The sequence below is a fragment of the Phyllostomus discolor genome, chromosome 1 (genome assembly GCF_004126475.2).
Source record: "Phyllostomus discolor isolate MPI-MPIP mPhyDis1 chromosome 1, mPhyDis1.pri.v3, whole genome shotgun sequence".
NCBI classification, from domain to species: domain Eukaryota; kingdom Metazoa; phylum Chordata; class Mammalia; order Chiroptera; family Phyllostomidae; genus Phyllostomus; species Phyllostomus discolor.
Genome location: NC_040903.2, coordinates 65,098,633 through 65,118,791, shown reverse-complemented (window position 1 = coordinate 65,118,791; position 20,159 = coordinate 65,098,633). Strand labels below are relative to the sequence as shown.

The 20,159-nt window shown below is 39.5% G+C and overlaps 1 protein-coding gene across 4 annotated transcripts in view; it reads left to right on the top strand.

Annotated features, from left to right (window-relative positions):
- Positions 1-605: 605 nt before the first annotated feature.
- Positions 606-20,159, top strand: part of PTER (phosphotriesterase related) — a 60,580-nt gene continuing 41,026 nt past the window's right edge. For 3 of the 4 annotated variants that reach the window (XM_028508194.2, XM_036023872.1, XM_036023863.1), the window contains exon 1: positions 606-719. The gene's annotated coding sequence lies outside the window, so the exon portion shown is untranslated. Of the gene's footprint in view, positions 720-16,802; positions 16,902-20,159 lie in introns of all 4 variants that reach the window. The other variant, XM_036023856.1, reaches the window with a different exon arrangement.

The window sequence follows — 20,159 nt, the reverse complement described above, 5'->3', positions numbered from 1 at the left end:
TGCTGGGGCCAGTTCAGACTCCAGACTGGCTACAGACTCCACACCTGAGAAACCTCAGGCACAGAGACAAGAGACAATGGATGGATAAGCCCAAAGCTGTCTGTATTCAGAATGGTGATCCAAATTCCGTTCCTGACATCAAATTGCCAGGGCAGCCCCTCTGATTTGTTATCCTTGGAGAAAACTCAAAGGGTTTTTGTAGCTACTAAAACCTCTACGTTCCAAGCTTTTCTACAGAGAATTGGGATCTGGGGAAAATGTAGCTGCTTCTTTTCCCCTTGGGAATCTAGCCTGTTTCGACTCAGCAGAATTAGACAGAGATGAGAAACACTTCCTTCCAGAATACTTGAGGACTATCTGCAACAGACTCATACGCTTTGGAAGTGGCTTCCCAGAGCAGCCATTTACAGGATTATTCAGCGACAAACTAGCTGTTCCCTTCTGGTTTAGGACACTAGGACAGCCCTCTGGGCGTGGCCTAGGGTTAGACTGGGGTGTGACTAGGGCCGCAGGGGGTGGGTTAGGGCTGGAGGGCGTGGCCTGGCCTAAAGCCCAGCACCTAGGGGCGGGGAGACACTAGAAAGGAGAGGGAAGTGGGAGGGAGCCGGGAGTCTGGTCCGGGAACTTGGCCCTTCGGAGGGTACCGGTGGAGAAGGCCGTGCTCGTGGTGAGGAGGGAAAGCTCCAGGAGCCAGAGCGGGCGCAGGAGCTGCGGGCCTGGTAGGAATGGGGGTGTCCCATGCCGGGAGTCCCCGCGGCGGGGTCACTGCCCAGCTCTGCGGAAGGACTCCTACTTAAAGCAGGCCGCGCCTGGGTGTGCTGCTGCTTTTGCCCCATAGCTCCCCCGAAGCTGCAAAGCCCAAGGTCCGGGGGTCCGTGAAGCTGAGGAAGGCTTAGGAGGCTGGTCTTGGCTTGGCAGTGTCTGTTTGCTCCGAAGTCTAAGGTTTGCCCGCGAAGCCTAACCTGAAACCCGAGGCCGAGAGGCACAGAGTCAGGCCCAAGGACCCTGCGTGGTGTGCAATCACGGTTGCTCCCCAGAAGTGCTTCTGGTCTCTCTCTGGCAGCTGTGCTGGGGCAAGGGGCTCTTCGTCCATTCTCCTTCTCCTTGAAGGAGCTTCGAAATCATACTTCTAAACATTGGGCCTCAGTGTAGCCCTGTGTTTTACCGTGGTATCGTGGTTCTTATAAAGTATTCCAAACACACTTGGGTGTGCTTCGTTGAGATACTTGTGAGGACACCTCAGGTACAGTGACACCTCTGACCGTGTTTACAGATAAAAACGTCTGCCTTGTGTAGAAACACAGTCCATTTGTCCTCATGTCACTGCTACAGGGGAGGAAACTGACAAGCATTTACTCCTATCCTAAAGGATAATGGCATTCATCCTCATCCAGAAGGAACTGTCAGTAAGAAAAGAGCCTAAGACTTATGGCACCTACTTGTCCAGTTACATTTTTATGTTACATAGCCAGGAGCGGGACACAGAAGTTACCCCATAGGCCTGATGTAATTCCAGAAATAAGCAGCCCCCTTCCAAAAGAAAGCCCCCTGCACACTGCAAAGGTCAGACCACTTGCTGACTGCAGATAGCAAGGCAGCAACTTAATTATACAAAAGATAATTTGAACACAAAATTCACAACATGCTACTTTATAAAATTATGTTAGTATTTGTGGAAACTTGAGGTTGCTTTATTCTTATACAATTTACTAAACATGTATAATACAGATCTTTGGAATAAAATGGCAAAATACCTCTTATTGTCCTCCCTTGACCTTAGAATCATCATATGGATACCCAGGCCTATATTTTTTGACAGTTAGTGAAAGCTAATCACCAGAGTTCTCTGTGAGCTCCGTGTGCTCTGATTTAATCCTCCCCACAGCCCCATGAGATAGCCTCATGTTAGGGGGGAAGGTAAGGCACAGACAAGGGCAGCCACACTGCTGGAAAGTATAGAGAAAAAATCTACGTCTCTCTAACTCTAAAACCTGTGCTCTTACCCCTCAGCCACCTGTACTTTGTTTTTCACAAGTGGTTAGGGCAGTAGGCGAAGTTGTTTGTTAAAAGGACTCTGGACCCATGTGTGCAGCCTAACCTTACCTAGTTCTCATTCCAGATCCTGATTTGGTACAAATTATTTATCTTTCCTAAGCACACAAAGGTGATTATGTCTAGATATCTCCTAGAGCTAAAAAGCTGCAGATTCATGCAAACAAGAATCTGTGTTTACCAACTGATGGTATTGCTGGTGACATTTGGTGTTGAAATTACAAAGTGGTCAAACCACAGCTGTTGAGCTGTTGATCCATTCAATGATTGTACATCCTGTACCTGGTAGCACTGGCCCTTCAATAGAGAATGGGGCAGGTGAGGGTTGATGTTGTGGTTGGAGACAGAGAGGCCTGAGGAAACAAAGAAGGACACAAAGAACAAGTCAATTAACAAGTCGGTGCAAATTGCAAACAAAAGGTGTGATAAACAAGAATGGGGGGGGGAGCACACTGGTTATAGTGGTAAGAAGGAGACCTCACCGGGACCTCCTGATTTAGAAGGATGAGATGGACCTAGTGATGTTTCTTCCTGCCTTGGAACCTATAAGGGCAAAGGAGGCATGAAAGAAGGGGGCATGTTCTAGAAATTGCGAGAAGGTCTTTGTGGGTAAAGCTTGTGTGATTTGTTCCCAATAAAGTTGGAGACACAGAGTAGGACCATGTTGTACAGGGCTAATGGCAGGGGGTGGAGGCAGTGGCGCTGGTAAAGCTTCTAGATTTTCATCTAATAGCAATGGGAAGCCACTGAAAGGTGGTAGATAGGGGAGTGACATGAAGATGGCTGTGATGAAGCCCAAACAAAAGGTGATGGTGGCTCAGCTAGGGCAGTGGCAGTGGAGACAGAATGTGGAGTTGTTAAGTGTCACCTTATCAGTGGGGCCTTCCTGACAACCCTACTTAAAATAACATTCTAACACTCCTCACATATCCTGGCATCCCCTGTCCATTTATTCACTGTAGCGTTCCTGTCCATCCTTCTTATTTCCATAGGACACAATATGTATTTTGTTTGTAGGTTGTTATTTACTCCCTCCCAAGAGAATGGCAACTACACGGGGGCGGGATTTCGTGCTTTGTGGTCTGTTGTTTCTCCAGCAACCGATGTGGGCTCTTCAGGCATTTTGTTCTGTGAATGGATTTAATCAATGGTTTGGGTTTGGATTCCATAGAACTGGCTGATGAATAGGATGTGCTGGTGAAAGAAAAGGAGAAAATAAGGATGATTCTGAAATTGGGTAGATGTTGGTATCAATTAAGAAGAGGAAGGCTAGGAATTGGGGTAGGAGAGATAGAAAGTTCTACTTAGTACATATTAAGTTGTGGTGTGCAGATGAGTTATGTATTACTCAATTAAAACAATCACCCTGCAAATTAGCAGATTAAAACAACAAACATGTATTATCTCACAGTTTCTGTAGGTCTGAAATTTGGGTGCAGTGTGGTTGGATGCTTCTGGCTCAGCATCTCTCATGAGGTGACAGTCAAGCTGTCAGCCAAAGCTGCAGTTATCTCAAGGCTTGGCTGGGGCTGTAAGCTCTGCTTTTGGCTTTTTTGCATGGCTATTGACAGACCAGCTGGCTGTTGGCCAGAAACTTTAGTTCCTTACTATATGAACCTCTCCATAGGACTACTTCCCCCAAGAAAGAGAACCCAAGGTAGAAGCCACCATTTTGTTTAGAACCTCATCTCCAGATGTGGCATCCAGTCAGTTCTGTGGGCTTTGGTCACATAGACCACCCTGATGTGCTGTGGGAGGGTGTGAGTTCCAGGAGGGGTGGAGTTGTTCGGGGCTACTGCAGAGGCTGCTGACCACAAGGTTCATGAGATGTCTGAGGGAAAATGTCATGTAGGCTGTTGGGTATAATCTACTGTAGCACCCAAGAGAGATGTGGGCTATGGATAATTATTTCAAAGTCATACATCATGCTATATGAAGCAGTTGGAAATGTATAAGAGGACCCAGGGAGAGAAATAGAGAAGGGAAGAGGACCCTGGACCAGTCTGGACAAGCCCGACATTTAGCAGTCAATAGAGGAGAAGCCAGCAAAGGAAGATGGCCAGGGAGGAGGGTGGGGGACCAGGACAGTGTGTATTCTGAGGTGACTGGGGTGACTGGAGGACAGGATTCACTGGACAAGTTTTTCTTCCCCATGAGGGGCAAGAAATACATGGAGTATGGCTGAACTGAAAAGATTTTTCTGAAAAAAGTATAATTTAATATAACTTGAAGTGTGAATAGTTAAATTTTAACCCAGATAGGAGCAAAGAACAATAGAACAAATACACAGGTAGAATGTATAAAGTCTTGGAAAGCCTATGCCCATGTGTTTAGTGACTCCTTGGCTTGAGGCTTGGCCCTAACTCCCTGGGATTGTAGTAGCAGGTAGAAAATCCCTATATAAGGTTCTTAGAGGTTGGTCTTGGAAATTAAGCTTAAAGACAAAATAATGAACTGTATAGCATGGGAAGAGCAACTGATCTTGGAAAATACCCACCCTTGTTACCATATGCTTTAAGTGTTATTATAGGAGGAGCCTTTCTCTCCAAATGCCTGAAATACCCTAGAAACCATACAGTAACAATGCTGAGAATTCCTGATTAAGCTGTGTCCTGCTCAGTGGTTCCATGAACTTCACTGTTAATAAGAGGACCTGAGATGGTTGGTGAATATGTTTTTCATATACCAAATGTGGCTTACTTTTCCTGTTTAGGTGCTCCTGAGAGGCTATTTTCAATGGCCCATGTTTTTCTAAAGACTTCCATTTAAAAAAAAAAAAGAACCTTCTCATGCATAGATATCCCTCCCTCATTAAAAAAAAAGAATAAAAATAAAATACCTCTTCCTATCTGGCCACCTGGCACAAACTGGCTCTGTGGTTCTGACCACCTGTTTCATGAAAACAATATCAGTCTGAGTAGAAATGCCTCTGTCCAGTCAGAATGGGAGTCATGACTGTGAACCACTTCTCTGTCCCCTCCCAATTAGGTATGGCCATGTGTCTTGCTTTGGTCAGTAAAATATAAGAGGAGTGATGTGTGTTACTTGCAGGTAGAAGCTTTAAAAGCCAGTGAGAGATTTGTCACACACTCTTCCCTTCTGCTAGGATAACCACCAATTTCTAGATTGTGGCTATTCTGACAGCTTGGGTCATGGGATGAAGACAATGAGCATTGTCCCCTTGTCATTCTGTGTTAGACACACAGTGTGAGCTAGAAATAAGCTTTTATTGTCTTTAGTTCCTGTGGTTTGGAGATTTGCTTGTTACTGCAGCATACCCTATCCTATCCTGACTAATATACTCAGGTAAGGTCTGAGCCAGATGCCTGCAAGGATTTTTGGTCTCTCCAGTTTGCTAGACACCTTGGGAGCCTAAGAGGGAAGATGTTGTATGAGGATTGCTCTTATGACTAATATTCCTCTTACTGTTGGTAAGCTGGCAGGTGCACTTGTTTCCATAATGCTCTATCTATCTATCTATATCTGTATCTACATATCTGTCTATATAGATATAGATAGATATATATTCTAGGTATAGATGTCTATCAATAGATAGATATAGATATACATTCTAAATAAATATATATATCTAGAGTATCTAGATTTCTATATATCTAGAAATAGATATGTAGATATAGAGATATATAGATATCTAGAAATAGATACATAGATATATATGAGTGTGTGTTTGTATATATAGTGGAGCCTTGGTTCTCAGACTTAATTTGTTCTAGAAAACTGTTAGAAAAGTGATTTGTTTGAAAACTGAATCTTTTTTGTTTGTTGCCTGAGAGATTCATGACTGATCATATAGGTATCAGCATGAAAAGGCTGTTGGGTATGGATTCAAGATCCAAAGTTTTGTTAGACAGTCAAGACATTTTTTGCATAACAACTTGGTCAGAACAAAATTGTTTGAGAACCGATCTTTGACTGTATGTATATATACATATATATTTAATCTTCAGCATCCTTCCAAATTTTCCAATATGGAGGGGAATATTCACAGGCTCATTGTGAGAGACAATTCTTCCCAGATGTAGTTATCAATGGATGAATTTCAGAAATTGTTTTGTCACCAAAGGTATTTGAAATGAATCATCCATAGTTACCATTGGCTAATTTTTTTAAAGCAGCTGCAAAGAGTATTTTTAAATGCAATTTCCTGGCTATCTAATTTCTGATCTAAGAGTATCAGACTTAGGTTTTGCTCTCAATGTCTTGGCGGCAATGCATTCACTCTTTTAGTCTGACTTAAACAGAAGGGAAGCAGGGAGCATTTAGCTGTGGGCAGAGCTGTGCTGCCTTAAGGATGTTAGCTATAAATCCACTCTCCCTAGAGGTTCACAATCAAAGTTCTCCCCGTCTCTTACTCACATGAGTGATATGATGATGATAAATTGCTTGGACATAACTGCTCCAAGCACTAGTGTGATGAATTATGTTGTTCAGGGCATGGCCAAAGATTCTCCATTGTTAGCCTGCAACCCTGAGTATTGGCAGTATTCATAAATAGCCTTCTGCCAATTGTGGTCTCTGCTATGCATATTAAATTCTCTGTTTTCACCCATCATGGTTCTTAGTTCTTAATCATCCTCCATCTTCCCTTGAATTCACTTAGTTAAACAACCTTTTGTTTTTTTCTGTTCCCTACTCACCAAAAAGGTGTGGTGTTCTCACAGCTGTGATCAGTAAACTCTGAGTCTTTTTTCACAGAAACTGCTAAAGTAGTAATTATTAGTCCTTTTCATTAAACCCAGAGTAATAATAGCTTATCTTAATCGGGTAATTATTTAGTGTTTGAAAGGCATTTTGAAGAGAATATTGGTAAATACTGTTGTTAATTTAAGGCTCCTTTGCATAAATGAATGTCCACTGCAAGCACAAAGTCCTCAGTATTATTGTGTACCAACAACGATTTCTTTCTTAATATAGCTTATTATTTTCAAAATTATATATGTATGGATTTCTGTAATATTTAAAATCTATTCATAAACCCTAAAGGTTATCATGTTCATAAACCCTCAAGGGTCACAACCTGTGACCATTACTACTACCTACCTTCTATATCTGAAAAGTTAAATGTTATGTCTTGGTTTCTGAAAGTTTGGAGGAAATATAAAGTGGGAGCCCTAATTCAGGAGTACCTCATGTTACTCAGCTTCCACGTATGTCCTTTGTGGAATCTGCTCAACTGTTCAGCAAGCTTTCCTATTAGGCCCCAACAAACAACAGCAATAGGGATTTATTTACTCTGAGTCCATATCCTGAGCTACCACCTCATTGTCATCAAAATTTATCAGAAAAGGTTACATTATATTGCATATGCCTGGCCAGCCCTTTTGACAAGTTTTCCACTCATTTTATGAACCCAGAGCTTCCAGGTGTAATTAAAGGCCACTCTGTGGCTTAAATTAGATGACCTCTATTATTGACTGTATTAGTTTGTTAGGACTATCAAAACAAAACATAATAGGTTGGGTAACTTAAACAACAGAAATTAACTTTTTCATAATTCTGGAGGCTAGAAGTCCAAGATCAAGATGTTGGTAAATTTGGTTTCTAATGCAGCCCCTCTTTTTGGCTTGCAGATGACCCCCTCCTCCCTGTGTCTTCACATGGTCTCTCTGCCTGTTTGTCTGTGTCCTAATCCCTTTCCATAACTGCGCAAGATAGCCCTGTTGCATTAGGATCTACCATAACAACCCCATTTTAATGTAATAACCTCTTTAAAGACTGAATCTCCAAATACAGTCACATTCTGAGGTACTGGATATTAGAACTTCAACATATGAATTTATGGGGGTGCCACATTTCAGCCCTTATCAATAGCCTCAGGAAAGTACTATTTTTAAGAGTTGTTTTCTTTAATTATCAAATTTGAGCAAGCAAGTGATAACCACAGATCTTTGAAGGGTCTAATCAGTTTAGGAACTTAACATTACTTAGATGAGAGCTGTATGTTTGTGACTTAAAACACTGACATAACTAGATAAAAATTGAAGAAACTCTGTTAAATGAATTCTATATAATTTATTAAGCTGTTAACCATAAAACATTCATAATCAAGTATACCTTGCCATCTGAACAACTATCCAAATATTTGTTATAGCAACTCACAAATATCTTTACCAAAAATTTCTGTTCTGAATCAAAAACTTGCTATGACTTATCCACATACTGGGTCATCAAAAGGGGCAACAGGATACAGTATACTGTGGTCCTATCTCTGATGTCCCTAGAGGGTGACATCCTGTTTCATGGTGTTTAAATGTGTTGTTGTATTATTACCTCCTCATTATCAAAATATCAAAAAAAAGCACAGAAGAATCTCTGAAGAGAGATGAGAAACCTAAGAAGCTAGAAAAGCTCTTACATTTAAAGACATATTAGGAATGAAAGCATCAAAGACTTCAGTTTGACCATCACCTGTCTACATTTATCATGCACACTATAGTTGATTCTGTAAAGCATTCAGTGTTCCTTCAGACAAGAAGCATAGTGTTTTTTTAATAGTCAAAAATGTCTTTCATATGGCTATGGCTGCTGTGCTTCATTGGATTGAGCACCAGCCTGTGAACCAAGGGGTCACTGGTTCAATTCCCACTCAGGGCACATGCCTGGGCTACAGGGCAGGCCAGGTCCCCAGTAGTGGGCATGCAAGAGGCAACCACACATTGATATTTCTCTGTCTCCCTCCCTTTTTTTCTCTCTAAAAGTAAATAAATAAAATCTTTTAAAAATGTTTTTCATAGTAAGTTAATAGGCAGAACTCCTTAAAGGATTGTCATGTGGGTATACAAAGAGTAGGTTAATAATATTTGGGATAATTGGTTGACAGTTTGGAATTAGCTACAAAACATTATTTTCCCATTGCAAAACTTTTTAAAAGATTTTATTTATTTATTTTTTAGAGAGATGGGAAGGGAAGGAAAAAGAGAGGGAGAGAAACATCAATGTGTGGTTGCCTCTCGTGTGTCCCCAGTTTGGGGCATGGCCCACAACCCAGGTATGTGCCCTGACTGGGAATCAAACTGGCAACCCTTTGGTTCACAGGCCAACACTTAATCCACTGAGCTACACCATCCATGGCCCCTTGCAAAAGTTTTTCATTGGAATTTGTTGTTGAAGCTGGGTGATGGAGACACTACTCTCTCTACATTTGTGAACTTTTGAAAATACCCATATTAAAAAGTTTAATAAAATAAAATTTTAAAAAATAAGAAATGAGTGAAATACTTAGCCTCCTTCCCTGCATATATTAGAGAAAACACATGTATGTAGAATGAGGTTTTTACTATCAGTCACTCTATAGAAAAGTTTTGTGCAAGCCCTCATCCAGGAAAGGCTATAAGAGCATCTTTACTAGTTTTGACCTAGATTATCTGGCATGCTTTCATCTCTCCTTGGTGTGTGGCACTTCATGAGTCAGTGCCTTTGTACCAGTTCCTGAGCTTCCCAGGCTGTATTTTCTCCATGTTCAGTGTCGAACCTCAAAGATTTTTCCATTTGTCATTGCAGAAATCCATTTAATGCAGGAATTCATGAAGAGGCCAAGGCACCATGCCTAGCTCATACCTCCTGCCCAATACTTTCTACACAAATATCCTCCACTGTTTCAAACAGATCTTTACAGGCGGATACTTGTCAAGAAAAGATTGTTGAGTATACCTTAGAGGAAAGTTACTGAAAGCCCTGTCCCTGCCTGTCATTGTCAGCACCTATCCAAGTTCTCCCAGCTTCCACATGTAGGATTAGGAACTGCCCTGGGCCTCACCTGTGAGTCTCATGTTTCTGCATCTATTCCCTTATGCTTGTGTTGCTTTGAGCTTGCCTCACTGTCTTTCAGAAAAGTACGTCTTGAAGGTGGCCCTCTTGCTCCCGTGTACCTAAGTATTTTGGAGCAGCTCTGTGAATAAGTAGTTAATAATCAGTACTTTTCAGTACTGGCATTACTGAGACTTTGACTTTACAGCCATATTTCACCCGGAGAGGAAGAAGGTTCTTGAAAATCGAGCCTCAGGATCCCTTTCTGACCTTCTTCATTCCTCCCAGGCCCTGTTGTTTCACTTTTTGTCTATGAGTGTATGAAGATCAAAATATTTTAAGCTAAGAGATCCAAGTTAAAAATGATCTCCATGAAGATTCGCTATAGTTCTATATATTCTTGTCTATTGAATTTCATTTAATTGTTAGATGTAAAATACTTACAAGAACAGATAGTTTCTAGCATTCAGGCTACTTCATGGACCTTTGCTGCTACTTATTTTTGCTACAGTGAGGTCGAAAGGATTAATTTCTAAATTGCTTTGCTTTTCAATAGACAAATCAGTACAGTAAGAGATTTTTTTATGTGGAATTTTCACAGTGTGTTGTACAGAGATATGTAGTTTTTTTGTGAACCTGTTTCCACTCCTCATTTTTATTTTTGTGTTAATAATACCATAACTAAATTATGCCTTCAGTAATTATTGTGCATAATGTAGTGATTTTACAAAATTAATATTAAAGGAGAGTTTCTTTATATGTTGTTTCTATACAGAGAATGATGCATTAAAATTTAGAGTTTTATTCTAGAAAAACTAGAAAGTTTACTTAATTCTATGTAGATTCTTAAATCTACAGCATTTAAAATCTACATCAATTATAAGATCAATAAAAAGGTTGGAGAGTTAAAATTGGATAATAGCTTTCTCTGACTAATTAGAAGTCAATATTATACTTCTGATGTACTGGGGGGTATTATACCCAGAACAGAAGTAAGTCCTTTAACTGGCCATGAATAAATAAATGTGTTTCAGGACATTATAGAGACATGAAATGCCCTTTAATTTTCATAAACTCAGTATATTCAGAATGAATGAATAACTTCATTATTATTAATAGTCATCAAACTGGTCAAATTTGATTCACTCTCATATCATCTTTAAGAGCATTTGCTATGCCTATGTACTACCATTATTACTACTAATCACTTAATATTTTATTCAGATTTACCCATTGTTTTACCTCAGCCTGATCCTAAGTAATAATATCCATGAAATCACATTCTTATAATATTTTTTACTTTTTTCATAAAATACATTAAAACAAACAAATACTTGTTTAAAGCATTTTTAAATGTCCATATATCACTTAAAATCAGCATGAACCACCAGTGGGCTGTACAGCACACCTTCTGAAAACAGACAAAAACCAAGCAAATTATTGACTTTTTTTACATGTCTCACCTTCAACAAAAAAACAAAATAATTCTTGGTTGTAAAATTGGAACAAAACAGTTTTAAGAATAGTTTCTGTACTTGCACTGTGATGACTAGGAGCTGTTAAAACTTCCTATGTGTGTGTAAATGCATGTAAATATGTGTAAATGCACACACACAAACACATAGGTGGATGATAGATTGTTTTAGCTGTTATTTGGGACATAACCAAGATTTTTCAGTCCTTCACATGGTCAACATCATTTATTTGAGGGTTAATTAAGTAACCCTTATTTTATGCTATTTTACTCTCACTCATAAGTAGTATAAAGAGTGATAATAAATAAGTAAAAATCTGGAACTTCTAGTAATTTTTATTTCATTCATCTGTTATTAATAATCAGAAGTTTAGAGTAATACTGTGATATGGTTTGTTGGAGTTTGGTTTGTCCTAATGGGAAATTAGAAGAAGAATTAGTATAGAGAAAGATGTCAATGGGTTTCACAATCCTTATAGAGAAATGTTCTGCCTAATTTTCTATGACATAGTGAGGTCTGTCCAGAAAAAAATCCAGCCATTAATGACATAAAGAGAACTGCACATCATTGATGTAACCTGGCAGCCAAGGGGAGTAGACTGGAATGCACAAGCATGAACAATGATGACTTCACTGTACTGGTCAGTGGGGGTGGTAGATGTTGTTGAGTGAGCATGTGTACTGTGTGGCATTGCATTCAAAATGACTGAGTGAGTAGAGCAATGAATCTGCATCAAATTTTGCATTATCTACGCAAAGCAATCTAGAAATTCAATGCAATTCCTATCAAGATTCCAATAATGTACTTCACAGAACTAGAACAAATATTTCAAAAATTTATATGGAAACACAAAAGGCCCTGCATAGCAACAGCAATCCTAAGAAAAACAAAGTTGGAGGAATCACATTGTCTAATATCAAGCTATACTATAAGGCCACTGTAATCAAAACATCATGATACTAGCATGAAAACAGACACATAAATCAATGAGACGAAATAGAGAGCCCAGAAATAAACCCACACCTTTATAGTCAATTAATATTTGACAAAGGAGACTTTTGGCCAAGATGGTGGCGTACGTAGACACACTGCATCTCCTTGCACAACTAAAATAAGGACAACAACAATTTAAAAACAAAAACCAACCAGAACTGACAGAAAATTGAACTGTATGGAAGTCCAACAACCAAGGGGTTAAAGAAGACACATTCATCCAGACCTGTAGGAGGGGCAGAGTCAGGCTGCCAGGACAGAGAGCACTCACGGCAAAATGGCAGCTGGTGGACCCCAGGTGTGCAAGGCACAGGCTGGCAGACCCAGTGAGGCGGTGGATTGTGGAGGGGTGCCGGTGGGCAAGGGGGTCCCACATTTGCACACAGATGAATCAGGCAAAACTGGGGAGTGAGACAGACCCCACAACCCAGGGTCCCAGCTCCGGGAAATAAAGCCTCAAATCACTGATTGAAAACACCTGTGGGGGTTGAGGCGGCAGCAGGAGAAACTCCCAGCCTCACAGGAGAGTTCATTAGAGACACCCACAGGGTCCTAGAATGTATACAAACCCACCCACATGGGAATCAGCACCAGAAGGGCCCAGTTTGCTAGTGGGAAGGCACATCATAATTACATTAGCCAAGATTAAAGATAAAGAGAGAATCTTAAAAGCAGCAAGTCAAAAGGAGAGAGTTACCTACAAAGGAGTCCTCATCAGACTGTCAGCTGGTTTCTCAAAAGAGACCTTGCAGACAAGAAGGGGCTGGAAAGAAGTACTCCAGGTCATGAAAGGCAAGGACCTCATCGAAGATTACTATATCCAGCAAAGCTTTCATTTAGAATGGAAGGGCAGATAAAGTGCTTCCCAGATAAGGTCAAGTTAAAGGAGTTCATCATCACCAAGCCCTTATTTTATGAAATGTTAAAGGGACTTCTCTAAGAAAAAGAAGATAAAAAACATGTATAATAAAATGACAGCAAACTCACAATTATTAACAACCACACCTAAAAGAAAAACAAAAACAAACCAAACAAACAGCTAGAACAGGAACAGGACCACAGAAATGGAAATCACATGGAGGGTTATCAACAGGGGAGTGGGAGGAGGAGAGAGGGGGAAAAGGTACAGAGAATAAGTAGCATAGATGGTAGGTAGAAAATAGACAGGGGGAGGGTAAGAATAGTATGGGAAATGTAGAGGCCAAAGAACTTATAAGTATGACACATGGACATGAACTAAAGTGGGGAATGTGGGTGGGAGGGGGTATGCAGGGTGGAGGGGCGTGAAGGGGGGAAAATGGGACAACTGTAATAGCATAATCAATAAAATATTAAAAAATCTAATAAGTAGGAATGAAATATTAAAATTAAAGTATATGCATGCTCTATTTACTTACATTGAATTAGCAAAGCGAAATTTTGAAATAAAAACTTTAAAATTAAAAAAATATTTGACAAAGGAAACAAGCACATACAATGGGCTAAAGGTAGTTTATTCAATAAATGGTGTTGGGAAAATTGGACAGATAGGTGCAGAAAAATGAAACTAGACCACCTTTTTGTACCACATATGAGAATAAATTCAAAATGGATCAAAGACTTATGTGTTAGACCTGAAACCACAGAAATCCTAGAAGAAAACACAGACAGCAAAATGTCAGACATTGCTCATAGAATATTTTTTTAGATTTTATTTATTTATTTTTAGAGAGGGAAGGGTGGGAGAAAGAGAGAGAGAGAGAGAAACATCAATGTGTGGTTGCTGGGGGCTGTGGCCTGCAACCCAGGCATGTGCCCTGACTGGGAATCGAACCTGTGATGCTTTGGTTTGCAGCCCGTGCTCAATCCACTGCACTACGCCAGCCAGGGCTAGGAGAAACATCAGTCTGTGGTTGCCTCTCGTGCACCCCCAACTAGAGTCCTGCCATGCAACCCAGGCATGTGCCCTTACTGGGAATCCTTTGATTCGCAAGCTAGCACTCAATCCACTGAGCCACACCAGCCAGGGTGGCTAATTTTTTTTTATCAGATATATCACCCCAGGCAAGAAAAACAAAAGAAAAACACAAACAAATAGGACTTCATCAAACTAAAAAGTTTTTGCACACCGGAGGAAATCATCAACAAAATAAAAAGACAACCCACAGCATGGGAGAACATATTTGCTGATACATCTGATAAGGGGTTAATATCCAAAAGTTACAAAGTACTTACAAAACTCAACACCAAAAAAACAAACAACCCAATTAAAAAATGGGCAAAGGACCTGAATAGATACTTCTCCAAAGAAGACATACAGATGGTCAATAGACACATGAAAAGATGCTCAACATAACTAATCATCAGAGAAATGCAAATAAAAACCACAATAAGATACTGTCTCACACCTGTTAGAATGGCTATCATAAATAAATCAATAACAACAAGTGCTGGTGAGGATGTGGAGAAAGGGGAACCCTTTTGTACTGTTGGCGGGAATGCAGACTAGTGCAGACACTGTGGAAAGCAGTATGGAGATACCTCAAAAAATTAACAGTGGATCTACCTTTTGACCCAGTGATCCCACTTCTGGGAATATATCCAAAGAAACACAAAACCCTAATTCAAAATAACATAAGCACTCCTGTGTTCATTGCAGCATTATTTATAATTGCCAAGATATAGGAGCAGCCCAAGTATCCATCAATAGGTGAATGGATAAAACAACTATGGTACATTTGCACAACAGAATTCTATATAGCTATAAAAAAGAAGAAAATTTTACCCTTTGCAACAGTGTGGATGGACCTGGAGAACATTATGCTAAATGAAATAAGCCAGTGAGAGAAAGACAAATACCCTATGTTTTCACTCATATGTGGAATCTAAGGAACAAAGTGAACTAACAAGGAAAACAGAGAGAGACTCCTAGTTGGAGAGCAGATGACAGCTAAGGGGGTAGGGGAAGTTAAGCGGTAGAGGGATTGGGAAAAAAAAAAAGAACTCATGGACATAGACAACAGTGTGGTGATTGCTGAGGGAGGGGGGTATAAGTCGGTTAAATGGTAATGGAAAAATATAATAAAGATTTTATATTAAAAGCAATTTTTGCATTACACTTGAACATTCCTCTGGGGAAACTATTCAGATGATTCAGAAGGCTTCTGGGGACAATGCAATGAGTGCAGTGCTAATAACAGTGTGGCACAAACGCTTCAAAGGTGGTCGAGAACCTGTTGAAAGTGATCCACATTCTGGAAGGCCTGCAGAATTTTTTAGTGAAACATCAAATCACCCAGGTGACTCAGCCCCACTACAGCCCAGATTTGTTGCCCTGCGACTTCTGGCTTTTCCCAAAAGCAAAATCACCTTTGAAAGGGAAGAGATTTCAGACCATTGATGAGATTCAGGAAAATATAACAGGGCAGCTGATGGTGATTGGGAGAACTGTGTGAGGTCCCAAGGTGCCTGCCTTGAAGGGGAATGAGACGTCATGGTCCTATGTACAATGTTTCTTGTATCTTGTATCTTTTTCAATAAATGTCTATTTTTCATAATACATGGCGGAATACTTTCTGGACAGACCTTGTATATGTCCCCATTCATTTAACATCTAAACGTGGTGAACTGATCAGTAGTGGAGCTGCTGCTGAGGTGGGTTTAGTGGTCATTTAATACCTCTTCAGGCGGAATCATAGAATTTGCATCTGGAAGGAACTTAAAAGATATCACTTTGTTTAAATCCTTTGTTTTATTAGTGAGAAAACAGGCCCGCAGAATAGGTGATATGCCCAAAGACACACTTTTAGCAAATTAACTTTTCGGAGATATATTTAAAGTTCTAGCTTTTCCTCCTCTTGAGAAATAATGATATGTTCCTAAAAGCTTTATGTTGTCCCATCTGTGTGCATTCTTTAATTTTTGAAATATGGTAAGTTAACACTGAGTTTTGGTGGCACTCAGGTCTTTTATAGCCACTAACTATTGTTTGTAGCAAACAAAATATTAACCTATTGAATATTATTAGGAATGATGTCTGTTGCCTTTAATGTCTTTGAATAAAAGAGGAAAACTAGTATTTTTTAAGCAGGGTCAAGATATATTTTACATAATAAATAAAATTTCTGTTCCTATGGTTAGTACACTTGGATTGAAACATCCCAACTTTTTTATTTTAACCTGTATGCTTAATAAAAAAGAAAATAATAATAAAACTAATAATCACATGTAATAAAGTAGGTTTCAATATGAATTCATAATGAAAAATGCATGAAGTGAGTTACTATGAAGAACAGGCTAAGAAGTGAGAGTTTCATTTCATGAGATCTCTAAACAAGAATTCAAGGAAGAAGAGGGTAGCAAGTGCTGCAGACTCTACCTGTAAAATTAGATAACTTCTAAAGGGAGGATAGCTCGTTTTATGTAATAAGTTTGTATTGCTCCACAGCTTGTTGGTAAGAGTAGCTTTGAGCACTGAGAGGGCACATCTTTCTCCTTGTTGTATTCCAACTTAAAAAGTGTTATTACTTCTTTTAGGAAACTGAGCCACGGAGCAGTTTGGAGATCTCCAGACACCCACAAGTCGAGAAAGGTAGGCTTAGCAGCCATTATGATTTGCCATAACCAAAAAGACAAGCGAGCCTTTAATAATTCCAGAGACATTGCCAGTTGTTAATCCCCCTGTTGTTAGTGCTTTGAGAGTTAGGCTAATCCCTTTGCAATTGTCCTGTGGTGTCTCCAGAGAGAACCAGAGGACTTCAGGCCCTTCAATGAACACAATACCCAGTCAGTCTCTGCAGTGTGCATCATTAGTCATGGACACAATGTTGTCATTTTACACTGTGGCGACAAACCAGAGAAGGCTTTAAGGTCCAGACAGTGCTTTTCTGAGCTGGAGTTTCCTTTTTCCTGGCTCTCAACCAGATGCTTCCAGAGAACACCCCAGCTCATTCTTCTCTGAGCAATGAAGAGCCAGGTGCAGCTCGTATTCTGCACTGAAAGCAGTGGAGACCATGCAGAGAGGTGTCTTGCCATAGCCTATCTTCTTGCTTTCTCCTCGGGGTGGGCTGGGGCAGTGTCCACTACCAGTGTCTTTGGTGGCCTTCCTTCTTCCCAGAGTCAGTGAATGAACCCTGATAACACACACCTCATTTCTGCTGCTCAGTCTTTATGTTTAATGTTTAATGCTTTAGTTGTTCATCAAACATTCTGTCTTCAGGAAAAGCTTATTTGGTTACTTGTACATCTATGAAATATTCCTTCATAGGACTTCATTTGTCCTGAGTCTGTTTTTTAATTGATTGCTAGGGAGAGAGGGAGAGACAAAGAGAGAAACATCGATTTGCTGTTCGCCCATTTATGCATTTGCTGACTGGGGATCATACCCACAACCTTGGTTTATTAGGACGACACTCTGACCAACTGAGCTAGTAGGCCAGGGTGTACCCTAAGAGCCTTAATTGTGTGTATGTGTATGATGTATATCATTTACTGTAATCTTGATTAAATTGTAAACTCCTTGCAGACAGGGGCCAGGTCTGCTTTTTGTTTCGACACCACATTGGGCCTGACCTAATTCATCCACATTGCAGGTCCTAAACCAACAAACAAAAAGGAAAACAAACCAAAACAAAAAACTTAACGTTATGTGAAAGGACATCTATTCAATTAGGGGTTGTATGGTGAACCTGCTTTTTAGAAGTGAAATGCTTTATTGCTGAGTACCACTTTTTTTAAAGCTTTCATATCATAACAACACAGCTCCATCACAATTAATCTTATATGGTAATGCAGTGACAATGAGATGATTTCTCTGGAGAATCTATGCTAATACTATTAAAATGCTCTTACAATGTCAAAATGATTGCAATAGAAGCATGTGAGGACAGTCCTATGTGATCATGATATTATAGTGATGGGTGATTACCATAGGAAACTACTAATTCAACCCTGCAGGGACTTGCATTATGAAACCATTAAAACATGAGATTATAATGACACAATAACTTGGATGCACTTTCATGATGTAAAAACTAAAAGGTAATTGGAATGCAAGTAGTGTTACCATTAAATTGTAATTAAACACTGAAAGCAATACTTGGTTAAATTTAAGACGGAGACACACAATCCAGAAATGAAAACTGTGGGGAAAGAATTGGTGCCAAATGTAAGCTCGGGAATGGGTAGAAACCATTTACCACTGTGCCCGTTAGTACTGGGTGTGAAAGCTCAGTCACGGTGGCCTCCCCAGGCTTTGCCCCTCTCTGCTAGCCCTCTGCATAACCACAGCCAGGAGCAGGACACAGGCCCTTGCACCCAACTCCCATCTCTAGCACTACCACCACTTAACATTTCAAGTCTCCTTGTTTCATTTTCAAAGCGGGCATAATTGTATCTTACCTCCCACAACCCTAAAGCAAATAACCTTTTAAGTAAGAATAACTTTTTCAGAAATATAGCAAAATTAGTTCATGTCCAAATAACACAAAACATAAGCACAAAGCAGGAAAAAAAACTTAAAAAATTTTTTATCACATAGAAATGACCTGAATGAGCAAGCATCTCTGGATATTTTTTCACTCTTCTCTGTGTGTAGTATGTATTATTTTTCTTCAAAAATTTGTATTATAAAGTATTTTTAAAGCTTACTTATTAATTTCTCCCATCTCTCCCCATTGCAATGTCTATCTCTTATTCAGAAAATCTAGTTGATATGGTTTTGTTTGTTTTTTAAAGGTCAGCTCAAACTGGGAGACTTTTTCATATCACCCAGGACTCTATATTTTCCTACTAGCAAATAGTGTTTGACAGGGTTTATGCCCTGCATATATCAGTTTTAAGATGGCTCCATGTTATATTTTTCAGATTCCGTTGGCAACACCACAGGTAGTTAATTAACACTTCTCTCTGTTTAGGAGTGAATAGCAGATCTGCGAAGTCATAGAGTTCTAGTTTGTTCTCAGGTGATGGTTACTATATGGTTTAGGTGGACATAAAGACAGGTTATGAAAAACTAGGAAACTTTAAGTGACTAAGCTTATTAGATACACCCCTGCGTTAGCTTGTTCTGATGATATAAGGACACGAATAGCTAACCTATACTCCCTCCTAATTATGAGTCGAAGTGTTTATTACTCCTTGTTTTAAATATGGTGAAGATCAGCTTTTTGTTTTTAGTTCTTATTAGATATGCTGTGTGCTTTAGAGTTATTTTTATCCTCTTCTTGCAATAGCCAATTTAAGTAGAGAAGTCTCAATTACTCGAGTCCTTATTTTTGCAATTACTTGAGTCCTTATTTTTGTAATTAGGAAAAGGAAAGCACAGTGCAATTAAGTGCTTGCTTCATTTGCCCAGTCAACAGTGGAGCTGGCATAAGCTTTTTTGGTCCTGGAGAATTGTAGCTTCTTTCTCGGGCCAATAAGTGGTGCCACCTCTGACTAGCAGCTCCACACTAATTGACAGCAGGATAGCTTATGCGATGTTTACAGTAAATATCTCCATTATTTTACATTAAATATCTCAACTTGCCTGACAAGTTGGGAGGCTGGGTTGTAGTCTGGGCTCTCTGGCCCTCACAGGATGAGGGGCTCAGCATTTACATCTAAAAACGAAGTTATGGAATTATATGATCTATCTCCATAGTTCCTTTCAGCTCAAAAATTCTGAGATCAAGTAGCACTTAACATTTATTGAAACTTAAATATTTTAATGATACATTATTGATCATTTTAATACTTTATAAATACATTTATTTCACCTACTTTAAAACCATACATTTAAATTCAAAATTGTATTTTATTTAGATGCATCTAGTTTTAATGTGTTATAGCAGATTTGTAATTTGATTTAAAAATGCCCTTTCTTATTTAGGGAATTTATTGAAATTATTAAAG